The following is a 21,535-nucleotide window of genomic DNA, read 5'->3' as shown; positions in this document are numbered from 1 at the left end:
ACTGATACTGATACGAATTTCGATTTGGGCATCAATCTTTGGTACATGGAAGTGACAAACTGGTAAGCTCAAACAATGCAGTCTTTTCACTGAAAAGAAACCTGGCCTTACCAAAACAGAGATTTTATACAGTCCAATTCCAAAATCCCCAAACCATTATGTAACAGCCTCCAGAGAAAGGCCTGCTAAACCTTGTTACATTTGGCAAAGCGGTAAAATGCAACAGTCACTTCAGTAGAATGTTGTGTTTTTGTTACTTGTAGTTAGACATGTAGTAGTTTTCTGAGACAATCTTTGGAGCAGTTGCAATACAAACCAGATCTCATGACTGTGCCAGTGTCCACAGAAAGGGAGCTCAAACTCAGCGATCTAGGAAGTTAAAATCATGGAAGCGAGTGGGTGCTAGGCTGAAAGCTAATCCTAGCTTGAGGGAAGCACAGCCAAGGGAAGCGCCCCTAGGATAGCACTACTTGGGGAAGTACAGCTAGGGAAAGCACCTCTTCAGAAAGTGCAACTGGGGAAGGTGCCCCACTGGGAAACACAGTGGGTGTCGGCTAAAAGCTAACCCTAGTCTTTCATCTCTCACTACATCGAAAGGGACTGCTGTACCAGATCAGGAAAACTAACAATGTTCTCGATACATTACATAACATAAGACCCTATTTAAACCTGGTCCCTTCATGCGGCTAGTCGGACGGAAATCCAATCACTGTGTGGGACGCAATATGCAAAGTTGTTTGTTACGCACCAATTATTACTGGTGTTTTTGATGTGAAATTGATGTGTTTATACTGCTATAACACGGGGCTCGAATGTATCTCCTAAAGTTGCATTTTTACATGACTTGATATCCTAATACTCAAGACATATGAAGTGACCAGGTGGAAACGGGGTCAAAAACTATGCTATGCAGTTCCTGTGTAAGCCCCTGTGGCGATGTAAACCTGCCAATCGGTGCAGAGCTCGAACCCACCATAATTATTAAATGTAATAAACAATTAAATGTGTTTAATTCTGGCACAAATTCTAAATTGGCATGTAAAACCAAATCTGGGCAATTGCTGCCTCAAAGTCACACACTTTGTATACAACTATGTATACATTAAGAAACAGCTAACAATGCTGACAGTGCTTCCATGGCACCTTTACGAAGAATCTCTTCAACTATCATGCTGAAACTACTGGAACTCTACTACCACACAAGAAGAAATGCACACCTAACAACAGGACACAGCTCAATTCGTCACAGGATGGAATTAATAAATTATCTTTGCCTCTGATATCCGATCAATCATTTTCTGCTTCTGAATGACAACCATTGATACATACATGCCGCCTAGGGCTGGGCAATATGTTAAAAATACTATATCACGATATTTAAAGACTTTTTCGCGATACACAATATTTATCACAATACGTATAAATAACAGACTAAAGATTCTTATAAACCACTATTCAGATCATCTCCCATACTTTTATTCAACATCTGCTGCACTTCATCTAATTAAACCAGTCTAATTACACTGTTTGTAATGACATCCTGCAGCTGATCAGTGTTTATTAAGCACTAACAGTATCCTCAACATGCTTAGAAAAGCATTCTGTTATCACAATAACAACATTTAGCACGATACGATAAAATATTGTCATATTGCCCAGCTCTAATGCCAACTCTACTAATGATAAATAAATATACAGTCTACAGTTTAAACAGTTGTGGCTGCAAATTGGTTCATCTGTAGGTTTCTATATAGTATAACCTTAAATTACCTTACAGGGCGTGCATCTGACTGTCCTAGAGAAAATTACAAAGTCCGAATTGTGGGGTGGGGTTTGAACTGTTGGCCTGAACAAGCTACAGCACGTGTGACATAATATAAAATAATATGAAAGATAATTCCAGGAGGATGTCAAAATCCAATATTATAGCTATAAATATGAATAAACATTTAACATGTACAAACTGGGACTAAACTTAGCTTTGAGAGATGTATTAGCATTACAGATAGATGTAACTTTTACTTCTGTGGGATTAAAACCACAACAGCATGGATATAATATAGATTTTTTTAGCACAGTGGACTAGTGTCGCTAAAATATGGTAGTCTTCTAATTAATACATAATCAAACATCAATTTAACAGATCAGCCAAAGTTGATCAACTCGATACTGATATATTTGAAAGAAATATCAACATCAGCAATTCCAGCTGAATCAGATATAATTAATCAAGCTATACACATGTTGTCTGGTGCCTGATGCACTACTTTATGGCATTTCTGAGATAAACAGTACAGATGTCCCACAACAGAATTCGCCAAGTGCCTGTTTACATCTCCACCACTGAGAAAGACAGCAAGTTTGAAATAAATCTGTGGACATTCACTTTGAGATTTGATCTGAAAACAGAGTGGTTTCACTGTGAAGTCTGAAGTTTCATCTCCTTTCAGAGCAAAGCTGACTAATATGTAGGCTTAGGTTAGTCCAGAACTTCAGTTCTCGCTCCCCTGCTGCCTTGAGTGTAACACACTATTCTTCCCCCAACGAGAAAAGTGCGTTTCTTCAGACTGTCCAGATTCATCCATACAAGAATGGGAGGCTGAGAACGCGCTGGTCAGCTCAGTCTACTGAGATAGTACCTGCTGCAGGGAGATGAGCGAGCAGTGTCTGACAATGGGCTACTGAGTGGACCCTCCTGCTGCTACAGCGAGCAATGCGAGATTCGCACTAACACAAAGAAAGGCAGCGGTCCTCTCCAGTGCTTCTGGACGTGTCCACTCACTAAACCCACTAAAATGATCAACGACTCCCCTTTTAACCGCTGTGTGAAAGCCGGTATACAGTCGGAACGCAGGGCTGCTAATTCGGTTCGTTACAAAAACACACAACCTGGACCAGTTGGACCAGGGGACCACCACAGAGAGCCCAACAGAGCAGCCTAAAAGTACTCTGTGGCTGGAAGTCGTTTACAGCCTACTGGCTTAGGAAATAGTCCGTACTTTCATTCACTTCACGGAGCACGCAACACAAATAACGCCAAAACACACACACACATACATACATACACACACACACACACACACACACGCACGCGCGCGCTCGCCAATGCTCGCTCTGGAAAGAAAGCGCGACCAGGCAACTTCAGCGAGCCTCACTACAGTTTGATATTTCACCTCCTCCTTACCTTGGAGAAACTCCTGACAGTCCGGCTTCAGAGGCGAGAGAAGCGCTCTCAGAAACAACCTCGTTCGCTGGCTGAACTCGTCGGGGGAAACGCGTGGGGAATATTAATCCGTTTTCTGTCAGTTTTCCTCTGCTTTCGTCTGCGGGCCCAGGCAGCTCCAATCCTGCCCAAGCTCCCCTCGCCGCCACTCTCTCAGCCAGTGACGTCACTAGTGCCAGGGTACAGCGAGAGGCGTTCCGGTTGTTTTCCCACCCGTTTTCGGTCACGCCCCGCCCACCACATTGGGATTGGCTGGGCTTGTCCGACATCCTCAACTGGGATTGGCTAGTAGCTCGTATTCACGCGCAATCAGCCGAACCGTGATTATGAACAATGGCCAATCCCAGCACAGGAGGCGCGGCCTGGAGGCGAGGAATACGGGTGGGAAAAGAATGAGGCAACTGTGACTGAGGGCAGGCGAGGCGCACCCTGCTGCTGTAAAGCCATTCTGCCAGCCGGACAGTAAAGTAGACAGCTGGTACGGGATCAAACGTGGAGTTTTTTTTTTTTTTAGCAATCATTGTGTGTGTTTACGTTTTAGCAAAATGAATAGAACCATTGTGTCCTAGTGCACGAGCGACCTTTATTGCACATGTGGGCTAAACACCATACTTGTTTTGTTTGTTTTGTTTGTGCACTGTCTTCGTGTTTGTTCTTAAAGGTGTCCTGACTGTCTATTAAACTGCAATCTCCCTATGACTCAGGTCAGCATGTCTATGAAGACTGTAATTCCGCACTACGTCACATGAAACTTTCTTTGGGGGTGCCCTCAGATGTCATCTGTCAGAGTGACAAAGAAAAAGTACAAGTGATAGATAAATAAATAGATAATTGACGTTTCCAGCTCAACATAATTGTGAGAGCCAAAAAAAGTACTTTCTATGTCGTAATTATGCAATCCTCAGGTGCACAAAAGGTGTTTAATCCATGGCAGAATAGCACATCAGAAAATATTCCCATGATCAAGAAGGATACTAGTCTTAGGTTTGTTAAGAAACACCTAGATGATGATCCTGAGTTCTGGACCAATGTGATATGAATGAATTCATCTAAAGTGAAGCTTTCTTCTGGGGCCTCATTTGGGCTACTATGGTGGGGTCCAGCTGGGCTACCATAATGAGCCGCAGTTGAGTTACCATGGTGAGGCAAATCTGGGTTACAACTGGGGGAAAGAATTAGCCTATGACTGTGGGCCCTAGTCATGCTACCATTGAGTTTCAATTGTGGGCCCCAGATGTGGGCCCTGTTGGGTTACCATTGTGGGTTCCATTTAGGCTACCACTGTGGTGCCCAGTTGGGTACCAAGAACATCTTAAAGCAGCCAACACATCATCACATCCTATAGCAGCTGGCACATGAACTGGCACATCCTATAGCAGCTGGCACACCAACTGCAACCAGCACATCCTAAAGCAGCCGGAACTGCAACCAGCACATCCTAAAGCAGCTGGCACATTGATCTTAAAGCATTCGACCACAAATATGTTGTAAAGGATGCCCATTTTCAGTCCCAAGTGAACTGTTTTTGTCTTTTCCACAGACGTCCATTTCCACTTCATCTGCCATTATGAGCATTATGTTTCTTAAGATACTTGTGGACCTTGTAATGCATGGAATTTATGCTGGTCTGTTGCTGGAGTAATGCTGACTGACCAGCATTCCAGTGTTAAAAACATATGCTGGATCTTGTTGGTGACCTGCTGGTCCATGCTGTTTTTTTTTTTCTTGTTAGCAAGCATTTAACTACAGGCTCTACACAGCTTTTGTGTCTGCAATTTCCAAGCACAAAGGTATGACAGGTCCAGATCTAGTTTTTGCTCTACACTAAAACATTTGGGATTGAGATCAAAAGATGAACATGAGACGATAGATCAAAAATAAACTTTTATTCTCTAATATTTACATCTAGATGTGTTAAACAACTTGGAACATGGCACCTCTTGTTTGAACCGACCCATTTTACAGTAAGCAAAGGCATCAGAACATGTGACTTAAAGGTGTGTCTTGTTGTCTAGGTGTGCCCTGTTAGATTGACTGTTTAAACAGTTAATGACTCTGAATATTTAGACATATTTGAGACCTATATGTCACCAGTGAACACTGCATTTGTTGTTAAAATAAATAAATGTATAAATAAATAAATAAACATATACATAAATTTATAATAATAATAATAATAATAATAATAATAATAGGACAAACCCACAGAAAACACAGAGCTTTTTTATGAGAGACAGAAATGCCATTTTAAAGCCGAGCGAAGAGAGAAAATTGATCAGAGCAATTGCACAAGCATCGGGCAGAGATAATGCTACAATTTGGAAGATTCTATTTAAAAAAGAAATCACTGACATCCAGACATCCAACAAGGAAAACAGCAGCTGGTGACAAAAACTTTGTGAGAAAACATAAAAAAGTTTTTAAACCTAAAGCATCCAGCACACCACCTAGCAGATTGTCAATACAAAAAGCAAGCTAAATATTATAGCTGCTTGTAAGCTTTTATTTTAAAGCTTTGGTCAGATTTTTTGAGGTGAATCTGCCAGTTTCAAGAATTTCATGATTAATGGGCCAATAGAAGTGGTCCAAAATGACATGGAATAAAATCTATTTTATCTGGACTGGTTAAATTTACAGCTGATTTTGGGTTCAATATTTTATATTGTATATCATTATTATCAAGACAATACACTGAAAACATGACCTGGTCGTTGATGTATCTGTGTTTATCTGTGTAAAAAAGTACTTTTTGCATAAAAATAAATGTAAAATTGAGTTAAATATAATATAATCAATCATAATGTCCCAAAACTGAAGCAGTTTCCCACAGACTGATGCCTCTCTGTGTTATAGGCGTGCATAGGTAACACAGGACCATATTAATATTAATAGTTTGTTGGTGGTAAAGCATGTATCCACAGGTTAATTAACATCTTACAGCACAAAGAAAGAATATTTATCATTGAGTGTGCATCAGCTTTTGATGTATAAAAATGTACAAATGCATAAAAATGTCCAATGTTCGTAAAAATCACCAGATGCATAAAAACACCCACTGTGTGTTAAAATGCACACAGTGCATATAAGTCCCAGAGAGTGCTCGGACTAAAAGCACAACAGCTGTAAATAAAAACAAACAAACATCTGACTACATTTCAAGTGCAGATTAATTACAACATATGAATCTGATTAATGGAATGTCACAGTACGGACCTTTGAGGCAGACGTGAATGTAAGTGCCAGTAGTTTATTAAACACAAAACCAAACAAAACAAAATAGGATCCAAAGAAGCACAAAACAAAGAACAAAAACACTGGGAAACTAATAAAAGAAACAAACAAACCAGGCTAATGAACTTTCATGAGCTATGAAACATATACACATACAAGACCAGACCAAGAAACAATGCAACAAAGGGACTACTGATACACAAACCAACAAGGAACACCTATGACTAACAAGAGGGCGGGGCTACAGAGGAGGCACCAGTGGAAACACTAACGATAAGGCGGGGCTTGGGTGGAGACATAAACATAAACAGAGCCATGTGCTGATGTGTACATGGCAGGGCACAGAGACACAGACCACAAAGGGAAGACACAAGGGCAAGACAGACACCTGTTACATGGATCTGGAACCTGTCACCCTGGAAATGCCTTTTTAGCTCACAAAAGAACAGTCTACAAACATTGCTGTTACTCTTATTATTTAAATGGATCATAATTCATAATGGTGCAATGTCCTAAATTGGAAACAATGCACCAGAAGTGTTAAAACGCACCAGATGTGGACAAAATGTGCACAAAATGCATAAAAACACATCAAATTCATAAAAGTGCACCAAGTGCATAAAAGTAATTAAAATGTTTCTTGGTAACGCTTTAGAGCAACCAGGAACCTATGACCATAAGGTTGGGGCTGCAGCCAAAGACCTTGAGCAGCAGAAGTCTCCACAAAAGATTAGCCAATAAGCTCATATCATCTTAAGCAGTGTGGGATATGACTATCCCCCATGATCGTGGTAAAGAGGAAAAAGTTTTTTCTTTCTCCCAGGTTGGTAGACCAGTTAAAAAAAATACATGCCACTAAAACCTCAAACTGACAGATTTTAGTTTCATGAACAGAAACAAAAACAAAGAAAAATCGTTAAAAACAATTCATGTCCTTCAATACGGCGACGTACGCCCTCTACTGCGCATGCAAGGTGTTGTGTTGATTGACAGATATACAGCACCAAACATGCACATACCAGTAGATATGGCATTTGATACAATGCTATTCAGGACAGCCAACACCAGACTATATATACTATAATACTGCAGTATGAACACAATTTTTAGGAGAAACATGTTACCTACATGTTACTCTGAAATAGCCAAAAACGTTGCTGAAAATATTAAAATGGTTCTTGGTAATGCCAATATTTATCACATTTTAGTGATGAAGACAAGGAGACAGAGAGAACGCAGAGTAGTGGCGGTTGTAAGTGGTCAGAATAGGAGTGAGTGACTTACTTTTACTCTTGTCATTAAGCCTTTTTTGAAAGAACTGACCAATCATAAAGGTAAATTCGCGACCAGTCTTTAAATATGCTGGGAAAGCACTATTCTCCACTACAGTTATAAATTAAGTTTTTTCTTTCTCCTGGGTCAGTAGACTAGTTAAATAAAATACATACAACTACCTCACCCTGACAGGGTTTTTTTTTTCTAAATGGAAACAACAAAAAAAATATATTTCAAGCAAACTTCATGTCGTTTAATACTCCAACATACTCCAGCCCTCTTCTGCGCAAACGAGGTGCTGTAATGATTGATATACCTACATCATCAAACACGCACAATCCAGTATACACTATATGACATATGGTCTTGTATTACCAGGGAAAGGACAGGCGACTCCCTTAGGTCAAACATACATTAGCTAGAAATTACATCAAAAAGAAAAAAAAATCAATATGATGCTGAACTTGAGAACAAGCACTAGTTGGTTAGCCAAATAGTATGCAACCTTGTTCAAGATGTGCTGAATGGTGTGCCGGCATCTTTAATGAAGGTTCACTTAGTTCACTTGCCAGCTGCTTTTGAATGTTTTAATGAGCCAGTTGGTCTGCTGCCAACTTTAGGATGCACCAGTAGGTGTGCCTCTTGAATGTGCCGGTAGCTTTCGGATGCGCCAGTTGGTTTGTTGTGGTTAGCTGGTTGGTATGCATCCTTACAGTGTATAGGATGTCCTGGTTGGTGTTCAGACTACTTTAATGAAGGCTCACTTGGTGTGCCAGCTGCTTTACAGTGTGCAGGTTGATGAGCCAGTTGGTCTGCTGGCAACTTTAGGATGTGCCGGTCGTTGTGCCTGCAATTTTCAAATGTGCTGGTTGAACTGATGTTATCTTTAGGATTTACTGTTTTTTGTTCCAGATGGTGGGCCGAAATCTTTCAGATGTGGTGGTCGGTTTTGAATGTGCCAGTTGATTTGCTGGCAGCTTTAGTAGGTACTGGTTTATGTGCGAGATGGCATACCGGAAGGTTTGCTTAGGATGGTCGGTGTAGGATGTGATGGGTCTGTGAACAGCTTTAGGATGTGCCGGATGCTGTGATGGATGATGTCCCAGCATTTTTCAGATGTGACGGTTGGTTTAGGATGTGCCAATTGGACTGTTGTCAGCTTTAGGATGTGCCAGATGTGTGCTGACTATTTTAGAATATGCCTGATGGTGTGCCGGTGGCTTTCGAATGTGCTGGATGGAATAGGGGCTGCTTAAGTATAAGACTGATGGTGTTGTGTCTTCTTTATCAATGTGCCATTTTGTGTGCCAGCTGGTGTGCCAGCTTCTTCAAGACTTTGGTGTGGTGACTGCTGTCACATGTGCCAGATGCTGTGCTGGATGGTGTGACGGCTGCTGTAAGATGTGCTAGATGCTTTTAGATGTGCCATTTGTTGTGCTGACTGCTGTAGGATGTGCCAACTTGTGTGCTGGATGGTATCCTGGTTGTTTTGGGATGTGTTCATTGATGTGGCAGCTGCTTTAGGATGTGTGGCTGCTGTATGTTGTATCAGATTGTGTGCCAGCTTTAAGATGGTGGTTGGCACCACCATGGTTGGCATTGCTGGTTTGTTTAAGTGTGTGCCATTTGGTGTACCAGCTACTGTAGAATGTGCCAAATGGTATGCCAGCTGATTGGGTTGTTCTAGTTCTAAGATGTTCTAGTTGGGGTGTCCATTCTTTGGGGATGTGCCAGATGGTCTGCTGACAGCTGTAGGATGTGTCAGTTGGTGTGCCAGCTTCTTGAAGATGTGTTGTTTGTTGTGCGGGCTGCATTATGATGTGGTAGATGGTGTGCAAGCTGAATTAACATATGCTGGTTGGTATGCCAGCTTCCTTAAGGATGTGCCATTTGGCGTGCTGGTTGCATACTATAGGATTTGACAGATGGTATACTGGCCATTTAGAAAATGCTAGATGAATGAATAAGACACAGCAGTGCTGAATTTTTTAAACACTGTCCACTCTATTAGAGGCACATTCTATTAGAGACTGGCCTATACTTTTTCCTTGGCTAACACACACAGGGCTGTCAGCCCATTGCTATTCCCACATTGGGCCTATGTGGACATGTCCAATTTGTAGCCTACCTCAGCCTCATCACATTGGTCACATAGGCCCCACTTTTGGGCCCCATTAGTGGCCCACATGGGCAAATTCACATGGGGCCCATATGAAACCCATAGATAATTATTTGGGGTCTATATTTAACCCATATGGGGCCCACATAGACATGTTGTTTGATAAATGTCTCAAATGTTCACCCATTTATTTGGAATGATAAGTCATAGAGCTGCATAATTCACTGACAGCTGGTCATATCCATCAAAATACGAATACGGTCATAGCCATCAAAATTCGAAGCAACAATTGGATCTGTCCCAGCCAATACAGCATAAAACACAACCTTTTATTACACCATACAACACTGCATCTCTAATACTGCTGTTAAATCCCTCATTTAAGTACCCTGATGGCTTCAACTGGAACTCTATCAAAACAGATTTGTCTCATAGCTGTACAAGCCTTTTCTCATCACATTTACACTGTGAGCCAAATTGATTTGGACTGCACAGGGGCTGACGGGCACAGAGGGGAGGGGGTAGAGTGTATTGACTTAAATCAGTGTGCTGGCTAGATCATACTCACTCAATATCACCTGAAGGACACAGGCAGCACTGCTCTGACTGTGCTGTTAAAGCAATCAGAGCAGAGTGACAAGTAATAGCCTTTATGGCCTGCTAAAAGACTACCTACGTGATACCTCCGTGATAACTGTCGTCAACATGCTCCATTTTTTTCTTTGTCTCTTTTTCTGTCTTTACTTTGTCTGCTCTCAGACTGTCATTCTTTCTTTTGAAAGGAATCTAAAGAAATCCTCAAGCATTTGCAGCCTCTGTCTACTGCATTCATGGTACCCTACACCTTGAAGGGATTCACATTTTGTAGTGTGTGGTCCTAATCAGTCAAAGAGTTTGTTAAAGAGTTTGTGCTTTTTTATTCTTTTGTTGGTTTAGTTTCAAAATCATGTGAACCAAAATGCGTCACAACAAACCATGAGAGAATATTCTCTCTGCCTGTTGGTCAGAGCTGTCTGGGGCTGGAAAAAAAGTAAATACCGGAGGTAGGTCCTGTGTTCATAGCTGTAGTAATTATCTGGCTACCGTTTAGCTCAAACTTGTGAAGTATACCTGAAAGTTGTGTCAGATCAAGGTCAGATCACATTCTCACCACTGCTTCTCAGAGATGTCAGTGCTGTTGTTTTGGTCTGCACCCGAGTGTGATTACTGTATTCACTCCTGCCCAAACAAATCAGACAGAGGGTAAATAATTATTCAGACTAAAAAGTACCAAAGTAAAACGTTCTAAAATGTTCAGTGTGTTTGATCCAATAGTTTTTAAAAAGTAAATGCTGCAATCTGCTACAATATTATATCCATTAGCATTGCACATATTGATCTTCATTTTTGGCCAAATGTTTCAAAGAATCATTTTGTCATATTTGGCTAAATTTCTTTTGCCCTCAATCCTGTTGAGTTTCACAGAGTCTGTAAATGAAAAGCATCCCTCCAACACAATGCTGTCACCACCATGTTTAACAGTTTAAGGTTTTGCAAACTCCCCTCAGACAAGAGAACTTTTTTATCCTGGACTTGTTTTAACAGCTCCTTGGACTTGATTATTTTGTTGATCGTCTTCTCTAACAAACTCTGGGGTCTTCCAGAAACAGATCAAATAAATAGATAAGTTTGATTTTAGTATGGGTGTGGCTAATCAATTGTTAGTGACATATATGGCGTACAAAGATTAATTTGAAAAAAATGTCTTCAGGTAGGAGTGGAAACGAGCCACATGAGCTAACAAAAATCAATCAGTTTCATCTCTTTCTCTCTCTCTCTCTCTCTCTCTCACACACACACACACACACACACACACACATATTGCCCCATACACTTTTTATTGTTCCTAAGCCTTTAGCAAAACACAAAGCTATCACACCATTCCCTCACAAACAACAAGGATATCTACATTCCTAATGGATAATTAAGTCTTTCTTTGTTTGAAATACATACCGAAATGTACGCAGTCAATATAAATAAAATGAGAGCGGCATTTATCCATATGATTCCAAATTAATATTTCATGTACACCGTCATGTAAATTTCATGTATCATGTAAACTTCATGTATCATGTAAACTTGATAAGACAGTATAATAATAATAATAATAATAATAAAAACATAACAAAACTGTACAGTTCCAGGGCTTTGTGATTGGACTAAAAAAGCTATATATAATGCAGTCAGGTGAAATTGACCAAGCAGATACGCTGAAATCTGAGGTCCGTAAATTATTAAGGGCCCAATAAAGGAAAGCTGAGGAAAGTTAATCTACATGGGAAATAACCTAAATTAGCATATTAAGATTATATCAAGAGCCATTTTTTTATCAAGATGGGCAGCGGTTTTGCCCACTTCGACACCTTAAACAACTTCTTTACAATGAGTCAGTGACACCAGTTCCTTAAATTTAGAATATTCAATTCAGATGGAGCAGCAGAACTAAAATCTCATTTTCTCCTAGATTAGTTTGTTCCATTGTGAGATTAGGGTGAGCTGTACCAATAGGGCAACGTGTATATTCCCACTCAGAGCTCATGCCCACCTGAAGCCAACCTAGCCCATGTTCTATCCACGTAAGCCCCACATTAGCATGTTGGCTGGGTATTGACATAAAGCTTTAGATATTATGAGGATATGGTCATTCTTGTTCACTTAGTTTTACATATAAAATGCGGTACGTAAACCCCCCCCACACACACACACACACTCACACACACTCCCACCACATGGATCTAACACCCTGAATCAACACTGACAATCACGAAGATATATACTCAAAAATCTGAATGTGCTGCATATAAATAGAGTTATATTTGCAATACACATCATGATACAGGGGTTCAGTGTATTGCAATACAGTAAATAAGACAATATTAGGAAAACTGTATTAAAAAGTATTTAAAGAACCTCACCATGTGTATAAAATCTGAGTAAAAGAATTAAACTGTGGATTGTTTAGCAATTATCAATCATTATTTAAATGGTAATAGTCCAAGATTTCTTGGTTTCATTACTTGAAAGTGACCATCACGGACAATATTATAATGTGCAGCATGCAGTGATTACTCAATTGTCTAATTTTGAGACAGAAAGGTTCATGCAGAGTCCATCTCACCTCCAGTATTATATGAAAAAAGGACAAATATAACTCTATTTATATGCAGCGCATTCAGATTTTTGAGTATATATCTTCGTGTGCCTATTAGTTATGGGTTACGGTTCAGTGCGTATGGCTAAGGGCCATTCTTCTCATAAAATGCCGGGCCAGGAGGGGATTATGGGTAGAAGAGAACATTATTTAAGACAAGAGCAAGTCAGCCTTGACCATGCACAGACCGCAGCACTGTTATTCAGAGCAAATCCTCCAGGCAGAAAGGTAGGGCAAAAAACTCCCACTGCCCAAGAGAGACTGCAGAGAGAGGAACTCTCATTACATAAATCTGTAATATTCAAGAGGATGCATTTTTTCACCCTGAATATCTTAAAGAAATTAAAAAATTTAACTTGTCTGTGTAGTTTTCATTCTCATGTAACCTCCGGAGGGTTCAAAAAGTAGAAGTTCTACAGTTTAAGCTTTGCCTATATGCAGTATAGTAGTGCAGACACATTCCTGAAGGTACAGCTCCCTCTGCTGTTTCAGAATGACATCTCTGGCCACTATTTGACTCTAACCTAGACGCCTGCCAAAAAAAAGAAGTTTAAGTAAATTTAGCATATTCCCCGATCAGCCATAAAATTAGTACCACTGACAGGTGAAAAACCTTGATTATCTCAATCTACAGTGGCATCTGTAAAATATATGTGAATATATTAGGCAGTCAGTTTTTGAAGGTGATGTGTTAAAAGCAAATTGTGATACAATACTACTGGGTCAGAACATCTCCGAGTTTTTCAGGTATGCAGTGGTAAGTACCCACCAAAAGTGGCCCAACCGGTGCCAAAGGTTTATTGATGCTCATGGAGGTCCCACCTCACAACGTACAGGACTTAAAGGATCTGCTGCTAATGTAAAAGGTGCACGTATTTGTCACTGTACAGTGTACAGCAAAATGTGTCCTCCGCATTTAACCCATCTGGTAGTGAACACACACACACATGTGTTAGGGGCAGTGAGTACACACACACACACCCAGAGCGGTGGGCAGCCAACTCCAGCGCCCGGGGAGCAGAGAGGGTAAAGGGCCTTGCTCAAGGGCCCAACAGTGGCAGCTTGCCGAGCCCGGGAATCAAACCCACAACCCTGTTATCGATATCCCGGCGCTCTAACCACTGAACCACCACTGCCCCGTGTCTTGATGCCACATACCAAAGGAGGTCTTGTGAGTCCATGCCATGAATGGTCAGATCTGTTGTGGCTGCACAAGGGGGACCTACTAATTATTAGGCAAATGGCATAATGTTATGGTGTATTTCAGCATATTTCTGTCTGCTCTAAGAATATGGCTACTGTGATCAGAATCACTAAAACAATTATTCTGCTAGTGTTACTGGTACTGATTACTAGTGAGTCCTCTCTTTATTCTACTGACAGATCAAACTGATATTTTAAACCACAGGATAATCCAATTCTCTAAACTCAGTATATTCATTGGTTAGCTCTGATTTAGAGATATGATGTATTTAAAAAGAGATGTGTGTGATTGTGAAAAGAATTCAGTCTATGCAATGAATCAAGTGAATAAATGTGAGTAAATGTGCTTTACACTCACAGATCTTTTTTTTATTTATTTATTTTTTATTTTTATTTTTTACAAACATCTTTCTTTTGAGAGTGTATTCTACCAAGCACTATTTTGTTTGTTAAAATAACTCTTTAGGTACATACAAGATTAACCTTGCCCTGCATCTGAAGTTGAGTTCAGCATTTCTACCAACAGGGGGCACTTTGCTCCAGACCCAAATTGACTTAATCAGAGAACTAAACTGTGGGCTTGCTTATTTAAAGCAAGCAAAGACTAAGTCATAACAGCCAAATGGAGGACAGACAACTGTCCACGAGAAGGTAACACAAGACCCATGGTCTGCTAAGTTAATTTTCTCAGTAAATGTGTGTTTGTTGGGACATTGTAATTGGATAGACATACACATGCTGTAGTTAGGTTACACTCCTAAAATTAAGGTGCCACAGTGCTTTTAAGGTAATGCTAAAGAGAAACTGCTTATGGTTCTCTAAAGAATCTTTCAGTGGTTACTTCAGGGTCAGAGATAATATTTAATAACTTCTTTTGCATTCTTTGGCATTTTTTGCCTTTACAGTTTATCAAAATCATTTGAAAAGCAAAATGAAAATCATTCAAATTAAGGGCAAAAAAACCTCCAATAACTCCACACTAAAAGCAAAAAGGGTTCCATCCACAGTAGTCCAGTAACATGCAAATGGTTCTTTGAGGTGATCTGAATTCATATAAAAGACTTTATACCCTTTTTTAAGGTTTTATGGCACTGTAAAAGTGACCTTTACCACATTTATCAGTGATATACATTACTGCTATATAACAGCAAGTACAGGACACAGCGAAGTGACCCCTTTTTCTGTACAATCTATATAACTCCAACTAAATCCTTGATTCTCCATTTTTGCAGTTTCCCTTTTTGTCATAACCTGGATCTGGCAGTTGTCCTTTACATCATTACAAATCTTTTTTACATTGACTTCCATTGAAAGTTCTTTTTTTTTGGCATATTAGCACATCAGCAGCAACTCTAATATACTAAAAATGCATGAGTAATTATCATAACATGCTTTGTGATTACAACTGAAAAGGTGTCTTAACGTTGCCTTAAAACAATGCAAACCTTGACACCAGCTAGAATATAGGTGATAACACAGGCTTATGTTAGTTATCATAAAGGGTTTATGCAGGCAGCACCATGCAGCATTATTAACCTGGCCCCAATATAACTATTGCCTTTAACTTTTCACGGTGTCTGTTTCCCCTTTTTACTTTTACAAATGATTTTTTACTACAGGAATTTACTAAAAAAACTCTTTAACATCAAAGAAAAACTGATTAATACAAAGAAATGTCAATTGAACACAAATCTATAACATGTAAAATAAGTGACTGCATAAGTATACACCCCCTTTAAAGTGACTGGCTGAGTTATACAGAGGTCCAGAAAACTGGTGCTAGCAGTCTCACCATAAGTGATACAGACACCTGTCTGTAGGGTCCCTGGACTCTGGGTAATCAGTATTCTTGGCTAAAAACACAACCTTGAAAACAAATGAACACTCCACACACAACTCAGGGTATGGATACGGAAACATCCAAGTCATTGAACATCCCCTGGAGTTCAGTTAAATCCATCATTAAGAATGGGAGGAATATGGCAAGTATAAATTTTTGCAGAGCAGGTCGTCCTTACAAACTGAGTGCAGGACTTGCAAGACTGTTCAAAAAGGAAACTACTGTAATAGTCCATCAAGGCACCTGTGAGTATTCGGAATTGAGGATGAGGATGATTTGTGGCGATGTGCTGTGTTTGGTGTCCACCAAATTTAGTGTGTAAGCTGATAGCCAAAAAGCTCCATTTTGGTCACCTCAGGCATTTTTTTCCCATTGTCATAAAGCTTTGCCTGGTTAAGAACCCAGACAACAGTTGTTGTATGCAAAGTCTCTACCATCTCAGCTGCTGACACTTTTACCTCCTTTAGATTAGTCATAGGTGTACTGGTGGTCTGTACCAATACATCCATGCACTGTAGCTTGTGTTTCACAGTTCAGCAGTGAAACTCCACCGCTCTGTGTGTAAATTTATGAGGTCTTTCACACACAATAGCAGTTAGATCAATCACTGTGTGCAGTTCAGTTAAAATGAGGAAATTCATTTAGACTACACAGCTACACAGCTATGATGGTAGCAGTGTGTGCTATGTCTGCAGTATCCGCACAAGATCAGAGTGTGTAAGTATGTTTGATTCACCCTAATTGATTGATTTCTCAACATATATTAATTTCCTTATGACTCTTCACAGCCGCTTCAGAGCCACAAATTCCTTGGATTTCCTCAAATTCCTTGAAGAAAAATTCCTCTTTTTGAAAATTGAGTTTATGAACTAATTGAATTTTCTAATCCAATAGCTGCATGCCTTAGGCAGTGGAACTGCTCTGAAAATTGTTTTCCAGACAAACACCAAAACCATTACTTTTAAAGAGATAAACTATATAAATAAACCTGCATAAATGAGCCCACTTATATCAAATTATTCCTTTTTCAGCAACAGATAAGCAAGCTCATGTAATATCAGCTTTCACCCACCACGCGGCATTGTTTAAACTAATAGACGAAATCACAGGGTCTGCTGAAGTAATTACATAATCCACTACAGCTAAATTGTTAGGCGGCATTTCTTAATGAATGATGAATGAATGAATTTTCCCAGTTATTTTTCCTTTCATCATCCGACTCCTATGCCTTATTTCTGTCCACACCCACCAATTATCCGTAAGACAAGCTGAGGCCTGGGAAGGAATATCAGGGAGACTAGGATGGTGTGAAATGTTTTCACAAATGACCCATTGGCTCATTCACTTGCCCAACTCACCAGACAGGGTCTTGCTTATATAGAGGTCATTCCTCTTCACTCCACCTGTTCCTTTCTGCCATCACAGGATATTCCATGGGGTTTCCCAGATAACAGTCTTCAGGCAGGGAGGCTAAGGAGTAAGACCTACATTATGCTTAATTATATTCAGCAAAACACCTCCCCAGCTCAGCTTTAACCTTACTTATAACCTTACTTTGCTTAGTACTATCACAGTGATGCAGTATTGTTGCAGTAAAGGTGCTGTACTGTTTAGGAGGATAATGCATAATGCTAACCGATATTAACATAATATTAACAGAACTGGCAGTTAGTGCTCTTCTCCAAGCCTGTTGAGCTGTCTAGTAATGTTACATTAGAGTTAGTTTAAAAAGAAGCGAGGACTGCCTGAATGTATTATGAAAAAAGCACTGCTAGCCTTCACCCTTGTAGTGCTGGTAGCATTGTGTGATGGGGAGACTTAAGTAGTTTATCCATTGTTGCCCAAACTAAGATGCATCGAGAAATCAAGAAATCATCGAGATCAAGATCAAGAAAATGCTCTTTAATCAGTTACTTTATCATTTTACAGCCTATAAAAAGTATTTAAAAAGTTTTTTCCTTAATTATTTCTAAAAATTAAAATCATGGTCAAAATAATTTGACTTTTTGACCAAATTTGGCTTTTTGCCTGGACCTTTCAGTCAGGTGTCTTTATACTATAATCATCTTAACTGTGAGACAACTAGCACCAACTGCCTGGACCTCTGTTGAATGAGGTCTGTTACTTTAAAGGGGGTGAATATTTATGCAATAGCTTAATTTAACTTTATATTTTAATTTAATTGACATTACTTTGTAGAAATCAGTTTACATTTTGACATTGAAGAGTTTTTGTTTGATAAATTATTGCAAAAAATACCAAATTGAATTGACCATGAGCCCATTTATAAAAGCCATCAATGAAGGACACATGCAAGGGGTTATTACCTTTTATAGGCACTGTAAATTGGCCTTCCTTTAAAGTTCTCCATTTGCAATTGGTGTTTCATAAGGACAAAAGTGGAAAATCCAATAGCATTTTATTTTTAGGATTGGACTCTACAAATGCTGTTTTCCAGACTGAATTCCACAAGATTCATTCAAAAGAAATTTTTACTTTAAAACAAATACAAGTGTGTCTGCGTTAGAACTATCTACAAAAGCTTCTTCTTAAAACTTAAACATTTCACAGTAGGTCAACAAAAGCTGTAGAATTATTGAATATAAGTGAAAAAAACTTTTAAAACACAATTTTTGGTTTTTACATTTATATTGGTACCTAGTAAACTTTCACTGAAACAAATGGCAGCATGTTCTGATGTAACACAACAGGCACGTGCCTGTCTTTAGTAAGTTAATGGCTCTGTAGATAATGAGTAGCTTGTGATTCTGGGGGCTGACATTAATGTTACGGTTATTAGATGAGGAACCATCTCAAAACAACTGAAACAATTCACTCTATTCACACTGCCACATGCAGTTAATTTCCATGGTCATGAGAATAAAATATTATGTAAAGCATGTTCCACTGTCCAGTATTAAAGTAAGCGCACTATGTTTAGACTCTGTCCTCCAGAACATTAAGCATAAAATGAAAACACAATGATGAGGTAAAGAATGGCAGCTTTACATTTGCAGGTATACTAAAGGAACCTTACAAGATTCACAGATTTATTTAGAAGTAGTCCCCTACATTTAGAGACTTAATGGACAAGTCAGTTTAAATGATCATATTTAATATTTGGTTGCAAGTCCTTTGTAGTGACTGCAACTCGCAGACTTCACAGGTATCTTTGCTGTTGCTGCCTTGCTAGGCCTGTATTTTGTTAAAAATGTTAACTTTACACAGAAAGGAAAAACCTTCTTAACTTTCAGGTAATTCTGGAGCATTTCTATTGGTTTGCAGTGCTCTGTATATGGGCCAACTCATCAACAATCACTTAGAATTTTTGACATGTCAGAAAAAACACATGGAAAGGTATTTCTGGTTGTTGTGGGCATGTTAGTGGGCAGAGATCAATGTGAACAGGAAACCCATTCAAATGTTTGCTCAAAAACCAAATTCAGTTAATGATCTTCTCAAAGGCAGCAAAAGAACAGTGTTAGTTTTTACCAAACTACTTGTCCTATTGTATCTTTACAGCTGGATTGTTCAGCTCTGTAAGCAAGCTGACAGCAGCGATTAGTTTTTCCTTCACTGATGCTCTGAAGGGTTTTTTGAGAGATGCAGCAAATCATCCATATGATACCTGAAGCAGTTGGCCTTCACCCCAACTCATTCTCTGGAGCCTCCTAATTACAGTTGAGGATCTGGGGGAGATATATGTCCTGGCCATTGGCCCCTGTGTCTTTAATTGCTGAGCCCCAGCTGTCTCCACCCTGGTGCTGCTTGATTTAGTAGGATAAGCAGTGACAGGGAAAGACCCTCTCTCCAGCTCTATTAATAAGGAAGGTCAGACCACTTGGCAGATAAAAGCATTCAGCATTCACTGTCCATTGGGACAAACAGAGGGAAAAAACATCTGCACACTAATACTACACACTAAGGATGTACAGTTGTGGTCGGAAGTATACATAGACTCATCATGGACATGAACGTGAGGCCAGTATTAGCCTTTCAGTGATATCCTTTTGGAAATAACTCCAAGAGACATTCCTGGTATGTGTGAATCCAACTCCACAATCATTCTTTTCAGATCTGCAGTGAGGTCACTTCCATACACTGTCATTGTATTGTGTGTTAAACAACCCAGCAAGCGCTGACAAACAAACCCTTTTTGACTGTGAACAGAGAAGCTACCAGCTGTAGTCAATCATGATCACTTGCAGGAAGTTAGGAGGCCTTGACCATAGTAAGTAAAAACATTCTGGAATTCAGCCCCACTGAATTAGTTTTTCATAACTTAATGTGTGTGAATGTATATTTTTAACCCTGTATGTATTGTAGGTGTAACGATGTATAGCAACCATCAGGGATACCATAGTAACCACTTAGCAACTGCCTTGCAACAACCTGGAAAACTATTGCAACCACCTAGGAACACAATAGCAACCACTTAGCAACCACATTGAAAACCATAGCACCGAATAGCAACCACATAGCAACCCAATAACAACTACCTAGCAACCCCATAGCAACCAGCTACCAACACCATGGAATTCACCTGGAACCATGTAGCAACTGACTGGAAGTGCAATCAGTGTTAGCTGTGCAACCATTCAGTGTTCCCTTCAGTTATTTTGTTGAACCCTTTTAGTGCTACATATAAACATTTTTCTTTTTTAAAGAACCATCCATAAAATGGTTTATGGTTCTATGGTCTCTTCTTTGAATTACATCCCTCTATTAGCATACTGAGTTTAAAAATGTATGTAGCTCTTTGTTACAGGCTCCAGTATGAAAATGTCAGCCAAAGTAAAGGCCAATGCACACTGACCCTACATTCCCCAACAGACCTAAACACTCTAATGCTGGAAGTCAGCTTAATGCAGTTCCAGGAGAGGAACAGACATGTCAAAAATACCAGTGTGACTGATGGAGAATATTCTGGACTGACACCCAACACCAACCCAAGGTCTGGGTTTGTTTGTGTGGGTGATTGTTGAAGAACGGTTAGATGGTGGGTTAGGGCTTAAGACATTCCATTGGCAAATTGTGTTTGTTTATGCAACTGGTCCACCTCTGCATTTTCAGTGGTGAGAAGAAGTAGGTCTTGGACTATTTCTGTGGTGTCTTATCAGCTAGACCAAAAAGAGCAGAGCAGAGAGTGGGTGGGGTAACTTTAACATCTATGTGCAAGAGGGTAAACCTGGGGGGAGGGAGGAGGGCACTCAGGAGACAGAAAGAGGCACTGAATATATAGACACAATAGAGAATTCCAGAATGGTCACCTCATATGTGCATTAAATCATGCTCATTATCAGCTTTAGGCAACAAAGGAGCTTCAGGTTCATCTGTACATTTCTTTTATGCAGCTCTTTAACAATGACCTGTGCAGTTCCACAAAGTTTATTTTCAGGTCCCTATTGTTAAGCACACATCATGCTCTGGTCCACCAAGGGTTTGCATGTGTGT

The 21,535-nt window shown here is 39.7% G+C and overlaps 1 protein-coding gene across 2 annotated transcripts in view; it reads right to left on the bottom strand.

Moving 5' to 3' along the window:
* Window positions 1-3,366, bottom strand: part of nck2a (NCK adaptor protein 2a) — a 54,525-nt gene extending 51,159 nt beyond the window's left edge. For both annotated transcript variants that reach the window (XM_072685182.1, XM_072685181.1), the window contains exon 1: window positions 3,185-3,366. The gene's annotated coding sequence lies outside the window, so the exon portion shown is untranslated. The remainder of the gene's footprint in view (window positions 1-3,184) is intronic.
* Window positions 3,367-21,535: the final 18,169 nt, after the last annotated feature.

Source organism: Salminus brasiliensis, chromosome 8 (genome assembly GCF_030463535.1).
Source record: "Salminus brasiliensis chromosome 8, fSalBra1.hap2, whole genome shotgun sequence".
Taxonomy (NCBI): domain Eukaryota; kingdom Metazoa; phylum Chordata; class Actinopteri; order Characiformes; family Bryconidae; genus Salminus; species Salminus brasiliensis.
This window is presented reverse-complemented; position numbering and strand designations above follow the sequence as displayed.